This window comes from Salvia splendens, chromosome 7 (assembly GCF_004379255.2).
Source record: "Salvia splendens isolate huo1 chromosome 7, SspV2, whole genome shotgun sequence".
NCBI classification, from domain to species: Eukaryota; Viridiplantae; Streptophyta; class Magnoliopsida; order Lamiales; family Lamiaceae; genus Salvia; species Salvia splendens.
In genome coordinates this window covers 16,305,691-16,316,022 of record NC_056038.1, presented here as the reverse complement: position 1 = coordinate 16,316,022, position 10,332 = coordinate 16,305,691, and positions in this window count along the sequence as shown.

Genomic DNA, 10,332 nt, shown 5'->3' with positions numbered 1-10,332 from the left:
GCGATGTGAGTACCTCTGGACTCAGAGGCTTTAAAGGCTGGCGCTCTCTCGTGTCTCAGGGCCTTCCAGACGGCTTGCTGATCGAAGTCGGGCTTCCGGTGCGGGAGGCCGATATCACGCCCGAACCACTCCCCGTTGGCTACCTGGGTGATAAGTCGCATTCTAGGCCTCGGTTACTGGTCAGTATAACGTGCTTAATTGGATTATATCTGCAAAATAGTTGCTAAAGTATGTAGGAAAAGAGTACCAGTCAGTACGAAAGGGTTCGGATAAGTCAGGTAAAAGAGCGCCAGAAAGGTACAATACTGACCAGGATACATGCCAAAAAGGCTCGATATAGAGAAGAAGGATTGCTGGGAAGGATCAACCACAAACAAGGGTAAAAGAGTCATTTCACGAATAGAGTCTACCCTAAAAAGCAAGGGCAGGCCTCCCTATAAAAGGAAGCCACTTGGAGATAGGATGAGGATCGACATTCACACTTAGTTAGAGTCCTCTCTCTCGATAGATAAATTCTTTCAGCATCGTCCAAAATCTTCTCTTCCCTCACCACAACCATGGTCACCTGAAGTTCCATAAGTCCACCGGAGAATCACCTTCCATCATTCCAGCCAGTTCATTTCGTAGTCGTAGCAGTTTCATCGCCCGGAGTAGCAAAACAATCTTTATTCGCTTTCCTAGTTAATCTTTACTTGTTTTCCTTTCGTTGGATCTGTTGCATAATTAGTACTTGTTATCTTTTGAAGTGTTTTGTTGGGATCCAAACGTTTTATGCTTGTTTTTATGCATCTCTTTCGGTTTGAATTTGTTTCATTCTGCCTAGGTATCTTAGATCTAGTTGTCGCGGTAATTTCTAAGTGTTGAAAGCATGATTTCATTTGGAGTTGCTCGATCTGAGATTGTTAGTTAAGTTTGTTGTTTAGATTTAGTTTCCGAAGTAATTATGTGCGAAATCCGAGTTTACGTGAATTCTGTCACCTTGCATGTCACCCAGTAAGTGTAATTCTTGATTTCACTCGATTAATCTTCGAATTTTAGAGTGTTAATTTGTGGATCTGAATTATGAAGTTGTTAATCTGTAAGTGTCATCCATGGAATCTGAGTTTGTTTGATTTTGTATATACTTGTTGAAGAAGACAACATCCACATCCAAGTTTGGAACCACTTTTGCTTTTTAGTTACTTTTTGCTTTTGTCCTTTACTTTTCTTGCTGGTACCCTACAGACCTGACAGTGCAGCCACCAAACCACCACCTATTCTCTGATATTCCGTTTAGCTTTTTATAATAACTATCTACTTTCCACATATCCCTGAAACACCGTGTCCCCCACTCTCACGTACACACCTACATGTCAATCACTTTCACACTACCCAGTCAGTAGAGTACCACCTTTAAGTCCTGTCTAGGTAGAATCTCAACCCAAGCGTGGTAGCTAACCAAACCCCTCCAAATTATCACCACAATTACCCAAGCGCATCCATCTCTGTGGGATTCGACCCTTACCTCCACTATACTAACCAGTAGAAGTGGGTTGAGGAATATTATTGATACCAGGTTCAGGTTGGCTGGGATTTCTATCCTGATCAGGTGGATACACCCTTGCTTAACACGACACCGAGAACCTGCACCTTCAAATGGCGCCGCTGCCGGGGATGGATGGCGTTATTAATTGCTATTGTGCGTGATATTTTGGCGTATATATTGTGCATATTTTTTCTCTTTTCTTTTTATTTCAGTTTATGAGAAGCAGTTCGGCTCCTGACCATTGGAAGCCGAAGATACTCCAACGAGGGACTATACTTGTGACCACTCGTTCTTGCCAGTCGACAGCCCTGTCTGACCTAGGCACGAGTAGTGACGAAGAGCAAGACACCATAAAAGGAGGAATACCAGAACCGGTGCTACAATTGGAAGGTAACCCAAGGAGGATGGCTGCCCAAGTAGATGATGACCCAGAGATCGGATCGCTGAACGCGCATGTCGACGGAGAACCGCCGCAAGCCTTAGTTGTCACCCCGGGACAGACAACCTGTGATGTGAAGCCCCATGTTATCGCAATTCTACCCACGTACTGTGGGAAGAGCTATGAAGGGCCCTACGAGTTCCTTCATGAGTTCAGTAAGATTTGTAAAGCACAGAGAAGGCCAACGGGGGCGACCGAGGATGACTACAGATTGAAGGCCTTGCCGTTCGTCCTAAAGGGGGAGGCTAACATATGGTTCATGCGCCTGGCACCCAACTCCATTGAGAATTAGGCCGATTTCAAGTCAGTCTTCCTAGGTGAATTTTTCCCATCATCGAAGACGAGTGCGCTGAAGAGAGAGATAACCAGTGTGAAGCAAGAGTACGATGAACCCCTGAGTGATTATTGGGCGAAATATATGAGCCTTTTGGATGCGTGTCCAAACCATCGTATGGCAGAAATAGAGATACATCATACCTTTTATGAAGGGATGAATAAGGCAACAAAGGATATGGCAAACTCATCGTCAGGAGGAAGCTTCAAGCAACTATGGGTCAATGAAGCGAAAAAGGTCCTAGGGAAGCTTTTGAGCCCGAAGAAGGAGTACGACAATTTGAGGGATGGATACAGCAGAGAGAGGATTGCGAGTGCTTCGTCCACTGACCAGGAGCAGAAGATAGAGCAGAAGATGGACTTGAGATGGAAGAGCTGAAAAAGACGCTCCTGAGCGCGATCGAGAAGAACACGCCACCGCCTTCCCCAACTGGGAGCTACAAGGGTGCAGGGCAGGGAAATCAAAGGCAAACCTACGATCAGCCGAATGACTTGGTCAATATGGAGCAAGTCAATGCTGTAGGATACTATAACTCTAGTGGGAATTGGATTCCGGGGAGACAACGGGAAACACGATGGAGGGACCATCCAAATTTTCGATGGGGAGATGGGAACCAAAATCAAAACCAAGGTCAAGGTCAGAACCAATACAACCCCCACCCGAACCAAAATCCCAACCGTGGCCCAGCAAACCCCGACCACCAATTCAACTGGTCAGGGAGGAACCAACAACCCCACAACCAAAACCCACAGAACTAAAAATCAAACCCTGTTTATGTGCCACCACACCAGAGGAACTACCAAAATTACCAGAATCAGCATAATCAAGGTCCCCAACACCAACAGAACCAGAACCAGTTCCAGAACCATAACCAAAATCAATATCACCAAGACCAATACAACCCTCCTGCCCAGTATAACCAATACCCACCTAACCAGAACCAGCAAAACTTCCAGAATTACCAGAACAACCAAAACCCCCAGTATAACTAGCACCAAGGACCAAATCAGTTCCAATATCCTAACAGGTCAAGGAGATCTATGGAGGACATGATGGGAGAAATGCTCGCTTCGCAGCAGAGTATCAAGGGTGAATTGCAGTCCAATAATAAAGTAGTGCAGGGGATGCAGAATGCCCAGAAGGAGCATAAGGCGAACATGGATATGATGAATAGGCAATTAGCCCAGCTGGCGAATTCGATGGGTGAATTGAAGGGAAATTCAGGGAAACTCCCGTCTACAGTCCATGTACCTGAAAAGGCAAACGTGAGTAAGGTCACATTGCGGTCCGGAACTGCCTATAATGGACCCCAACCGAAGAAACCCAGTGGAGAGCCCAGTGAAACGAAGGTACTAAGCGACATCGTCTCGGTGGGAGAGCTCAACAGACCTCTGCCTCAGATGCAGGATCTATTGGAAAAATATGAAACCAAAGGCGTACGGCCCAGGGAAGACCATCCTAAAGAAACGAAACCCACGACAGAGATTCCAGCCCAGAATGTGCCCAAGAAAGACTCCAGGAAGGCTGTTGAAGAACCGGTAGAAGAGGCGAAAGGAAAAAAACTATTTCCTTACCGTTTCGTGACAAGGAGGAAGAAGGAGAAACCAGTGGACTACATGTCCATTTTTTGGAAGCTGGATGTCTCCATACCATTCCTCCAAGCCGTGAAGCTACCCCCGCTTGGGAAATTCATCAAGGAGTTCATAGCCGGGAAGGCCCAGGAAGATGGAAAAATCATGGTGGAAGGGATAGCGTCAGCAATTGTGCAGGAGAAGCTACCGCCCAAAAGAGCCGACCCAGGTATGTTCACTTTACCTATAACTATCAGAGATGTAAAAATCGAGCATGCGATGTGTGATTTGGGAGCATCTATAAATGTTATGCCATTATCAATCTATAATCGGTTGAAGGGAGTAAAGTTGTCAAACACTAGGGTGTTAATCCAACTGTCTGATAGGTCATGCATAAATCCTGAGGGCGTGTTGGAAAATGTATTGGTGAGAGTGCATGATTTTACTTACCCTGCTGACTTTTATGTGATCAAGATGAGTGAGTATGAAGCTAGGGAGTCTAGCGGTATATTGTTAGGGAGACCGTTTTTTAAAACAGCTAAGACAATCGTGGACATGGCTGAAGGGACAATTTGAATTGATTTTCATGGATAGAAATTCACTTTTGGTATCAATGAGGCCATGAAGAAGCCTATCGATTCTGAAAATCTATGCTATGTTGATGTAATTGACCCCCTAGTCCAAGATTTTCTTGAGACCGAATTATTGCAGGAAAAACTCCAAGCGTTGGATGTGTATGGACAGGCTGATGTAGAAGCAACTGCATGGTGCGATCTGATCAGCAGCCAAGGGTTGACTGATGAAGAGATAGAAGGAGCAATTAAGGACTTTTGTCAGAAATCGGAATTTATTGGAGCAGCAGGGGCTCAACTACCAGCCAGTACAGAGGAATTCTCAGATGGTGAATTAGAAAAAGATGAGGATGCTGCAAAAAACTTTCTACCCGCAGACACACTTCCCCACAAGTTGATTTAAAGAAACTGCCAGCAAACCTGAAGTATGTCTTCCTCGGGGAGGAAGACTCATACATAGGGGTGTGCATTCGGGTTTCAATTCGGTTTTTTGCCAAAACCGAACCAAAACCGAACCAAAACCGAAAAACCAAATTTAGTTCAAAATCCAAACCGAACCGAACCCGAAAAACTGAAAAACCGAAACCGAAAAACCGAAAACCGAACTTAAAAAACAGAAAAACCCGAACAAAACCGAAAAACCTGAAAAAAAAACCGAAAAACCTGAAAAAAATAAATATAATATAAATATATTTTTATATATGTGTATTTTATTTTATTTTATATATACTAATAGAATATTTATATATAATATAAAATTAATAATACATATAATATACATTATATAGTAGAATATATTAAAAGAATATATATATATATATATATATATATATTATATATAATATAATATATTAAATTAATAGAATATATATATAATTCGGTTTTTCGGTTTTTCGATTTTTTTCTTCGCCCGAACCGAACCGAAAAACCGAAATTTTTTTATTTTTAAAACCGAACCGAACCAAAAAACTGAAAAAACCGAACCGAATTTCAAAATTTCGGTTTGGTTCGGTTCGGATATTCAGTTTCCGGTTTTTTTGCTCACCCCTACTTATACACGGTAATTATCAGTAGCAGCCTTAAGAAAGAGCAAGAGGTGAAACTACTGACTGTGCTGAGCAAGAATAAAAGAGCAATTGGATGGAGCCTTACAGATTTGGTGAGAATAAGCCCCGATGTCTGTATGCACCACATCAGGCTAGAAGAATGAGCGAAAGCACATCGAGATTCGCAAAGGAAGGTGAACCCTAACATGCGGGATGAAATATTGAAGGAAATTTTGAAATTCCTGTCATTGGGAATTATCTATTCGGTGCCTGACAGCGAGTGGGTCAGCCCCATTCACATGTTCCCCAAGAAGTCAGGGATCCAAGTGGTTCAAAATGAGAGGAATGAGCTGATACCAACAAGGCTAGTCACTGGTTGGCGGATGTGCATAGACTACCGCAAACTGATTGCCGCAACCAGGAAGGACCACTTCCCCCTACCGTTCATCGATCAGATGTTGGAGCGACTGGCTGGGAAGAAGTACTTCTATTTCCAAATCTACGTGGACCCTGAAGACCAGGACAAAACCACCTTCACCTGCCCATTCGGAACCTACGCGTATAGACGCATGCCATTCGGTCTGTGCAACGCCCCGGGTACATTTCAACGATGCATGATGAGCATTTTTTCCAATCTGATCAAGGATTGTATAGAGATATTCATGGATGACTTTACGGTCTACAGAGACTCTTTCAACTCATGCCTTCATCACTTGGATGTAGTCCTGGAGAGGTGTCAAATAAAGAGCCTAGTCTTGAATTTCGAAAAGTGCCATTTTATGGTCACGGAAGGGATCGTCCTAGGACACGTGATGTCAGAGAGAGGTATCCAGGTGGATCAAGCCAAAGTGGACGTCATATCCAAGCTGCCATTCCCTACTGACCAGAAGGAAATAAGGGGTTTTCGGGGGTATGCAGGGTTTTATTGACTATTTATTAAGGACTTCGCCAAAATCGCCCAACCCCCTTACCAGACTCCTTCAAAATGAGGTGGAGTTCGTCTTTGATGAACAGTGCAAAGCCACTTTCAACCTTCTCAAAGAAAAGTTGATATCCGCACCAATCATCATGGCTCCAGACTGGGATCATCCTTTCGAGGTGATGTGTGATGCCAGCGACTATGCAGTGGGAGCTGTTCTGGGTCAGAAAATCGAAGGAAAAAGGTACGTGATTTTCTATGCATCCAAGACCTTGAATCAGGCTCAACGGAATTATGACACCACTGAGAAGGAGATGCTGGCCGTGGTGTATTCCTTCGAGAAGTTCCGACATTACTTGTTAGGATCCAAGGTCATCGTCTATACTGACCATGCGGCCATTAAGTAACTGATTGCCAAGAAGGAATCAAAGCCCCAACTGATCCGATGGGTACTCCTGTTACAAGCATTCGATTGGGAGGTGGAAGACAAAAGAGGAGTCGAGAATAAGGTAGCAGATCATTTGAGCAGAATAGTGCAAGATGGGAGCAGCGGGGAGGTGCACGACCGGTTCTCGGAGGAACACTTGTATGAAGTGATTTTTGCAGTCAGAAAAATTGATTAGGAAGAGGTAATGAAGCTCACTGGCCAGGATATAACAGCAAAAGGGAAAGAAAAAGTAGGGCAAGAGCCATGGTTTGCGGACCTAGCCAACTACCTAGCGACAGGAGAACTTCCAGAAATGCCAAACGTCACCAAGGCTAAAAGAATGAAGATCAGAAATGAGGCGAAATACTACTTTTGGGACCACCCATACATGTAGAAAGTAGGAGCAGATCAAGTGATAAGAAGATGCGTTCCTGAATGGGAACAGATGGACGTACTGACACATTGCCACTCCTTGGCATGTGGAGGACACTTCGGTCCCAAGAAAACGGCAAGAAAGATTTTAGACAGCGGATTCTATTGGCCAACTCTCAACAAAGATGCTTATGAGGCGAAATACTACTTTTGGGACGACCCATACATGTAGAAAGTAGGAGCAGATCAAGTGATAAGAAGATGCGTTCCTGAATGGGAACAGATGGACGTACTGACACATTGCCACTCCTTGGCATGTGGAGGACACTTCGGTCCCAAGAAAACGGCAAGAAAGATTTTAGACAGCGGATTCTATTGGCCAACTCTCAACAAAGATGCTTATGAATTATGTAGAAGCTGTGAACGTTGCCAACTGACCGGTGGGATCTCTGCACGAGATGAAATGCCACAAGTACCAGTTATTGTTTGTGAGCTGTTCGACATATGGGGGATGGACTTTATGGGTCCTTTTCCCTCGTCCTATGGAAACCTGTATATTTTAGTCGCAGTTGACTACGTCTCTAAGTGGGTAGAAGCAAAGGCCACGAGCACGTGTGAGGCGAAAGAGGTGGCCAAGTTCCTCAAGAGTAATATTTTCAGCCGGTTCGGAATACCAAGGGCCATCATATCCGATCAGGGAACCCACTTCTGTAACCGCACTATCGAAGCCTTGATGAAGAAGTACGGTGTTCACACAGATTATCTAGCCCCTACCACCCACAAGCGAATGGTCAAGCGGAGATCTCTAACCGAGAGATAAAGAACATTCTGGAAAAAACTGTCAACCATTCCAGGAAGGACTGGAGTGTGAGGTTAGAAGATGCTCTGTGGGCGTACCAGACAACCTACAAAACGCCCATAGGAATGTCCCCATACATAATCGTTTTTGGGAAGATGTGCCATTTACCAGTGGGGATTAAACATCGAGCATACTGGGCAGTACAACAAGTTAATGTGGATGCTAAGGCCTATGAGGAGGAAAGGAAGCTGCAGCTACAGGAGTTAGAGGAACTTAGATTGGAGTCGTTCGATTCTGCCATGTGGTATAAAGAGAGAACTAAATTGTGGCACGACAGAAATCTAAGGATCAAAGACCTCCATGTTGGCCAGAAAGTACTACTCTTCCAGTCAAGATTGAAGCTAATGCCTGGGAAGCTCAAGTCGAAGTGGTCAGGACCATATGTCATAACCGCACTCCGTTCTAATCATGGGCGGACCCACACAGACAAAGGGTGGGGCTTTAGCCCTTAATGAATTGTTTTTTTTTTACATTTTTTAAAATAAATTTTTATAATTTATTCCTATTTTATACCTATATTTATATTAAAGCCCTTATTAATCACATAAATTACCTAGAAAAATATTGTCAAATTATATTTTGAAAATATAGCCCTTACTAATGTTTATTTCTGCGTCCGCCCCTGGTTCTAATGGAGCGGTGGAGATTTTAGGGAGTACTCCTAACTCTGAACCTTTTATCGTAAATGGACATAGGCTGAAGGTGTTTAGGGATAATACTGCTATGTGTGTAGTGGAAGAGATTCCACTACAATCACATACTAAGGTTGCGTAATGACCAGTAGGATGGGAATTTGGAGTTCCACTGGGCTAGTTTTCTTTTTGGCAAAGTTTGCATATGCTGACCAAGTAGAATTCCAAATTACCTAGAGTAAAATGTAAATATTGTAAATACTTGGTATTTAATAGTTAAATTTATGCATGCAATTAAAAATTAAAATCCAAAAATATTTTCGGACCTTAAATATTAATTTGGAGTACGTACGGACCACAAGAATACCAATTCGGTGAAACTCCTAATTGAATTTAAGTGTCCTTTCACTTTATTTCCATACTTAGAAAATATAGAGGGGAAATGTTAAGGGAGAGATTTGAAAAAGATAGAGTGAAATTTGAATTTGGCATTGGGTGTAGCGTTGCAGGAGGGGACAGCGACTAGGAGGGCGCGTGGTGCAGAGACATGACAGGCGACGTCCAATCAGAAGCGAGTTCTCTCAACCGTCTTCCACCCGAAGCGTCGCAACCTGGAAACCGCCTACTGCCGGTCAAAACCCTCCACTGCCCAATTCCACTCTAAAAGCCAACCGCCTATTCCCGTTCATCACACAAACCCTTACCTGCATTCTCTCACCCAAAGTAACCACCCATTATTCCCCACACCACCACCAAAAACCGCCACCGACTCAAACCATGGTAAAGAAGAAAGCGGCCAACAAACAAGCCTCGGTGAGACCCCCTTCAACTCTCTGAGACGAAACCCCAGAAATCCAACCACCGACTGAAGAGCGGCCGCCAAGCCCACAACCACAACCGCAAGCGCCAATACCTCAGGCTCCGGCGATGGTTCCCTTAAACGAACTGGTGGAGTTTCTCAGGCAGCAGGACCCGAATAAAGATTGGGCGGCTGCATTGGTGGATTTTAGCCGAACCGGAAACGGATCAAGCATGGCCGGAGGAACACCGGTGATACCAACCCCAGAAACAGATGTTCTGGCTAGGGTGAACCCACCAACCTCCGTCCCGACTTCCTCAACACCCCCACCAGAAAAGCAGTCTCCCTCGATAACCGCACCATCGGCACTGACAGCCTGCTGATCGAAGTCGGGCTTCCGGTGTGGGAGGCCGATATCACGCCCGAACCACTCCCCGTTGGCTACCTGGGTGATAAGTCACATTCTAGGCCTCGATTACTGGTCAATATAACGTGCTTAATTGGATTATATCTACAAAATAGTTGCTAAAGTGTGCAGGAAAAGGGTACCAGTTAGTACGTAAGGGTTCGGATAACTCAGGTGAAAAGAGCGCCAGAAAGGTGCAATACTGACCAGGATGCATGCCAAAAAGGCTCGAGATAGAGAAGAAGAATTGCTGGGAAGGATCAACCACAAACAAGGGCAAAAGAGTCATTTCACGAAGAGAGTCTACCCTAAAAAGCAAGGGCAGGCCTCCCAATAAAAGTAAGCCACTTGGAAAGAGAATGAGGATCGACATTCAAACTTAGTTAGAGTCCTCTCTCTCGGTAGATAAATTCCTTCAGCATCGTCCAAAA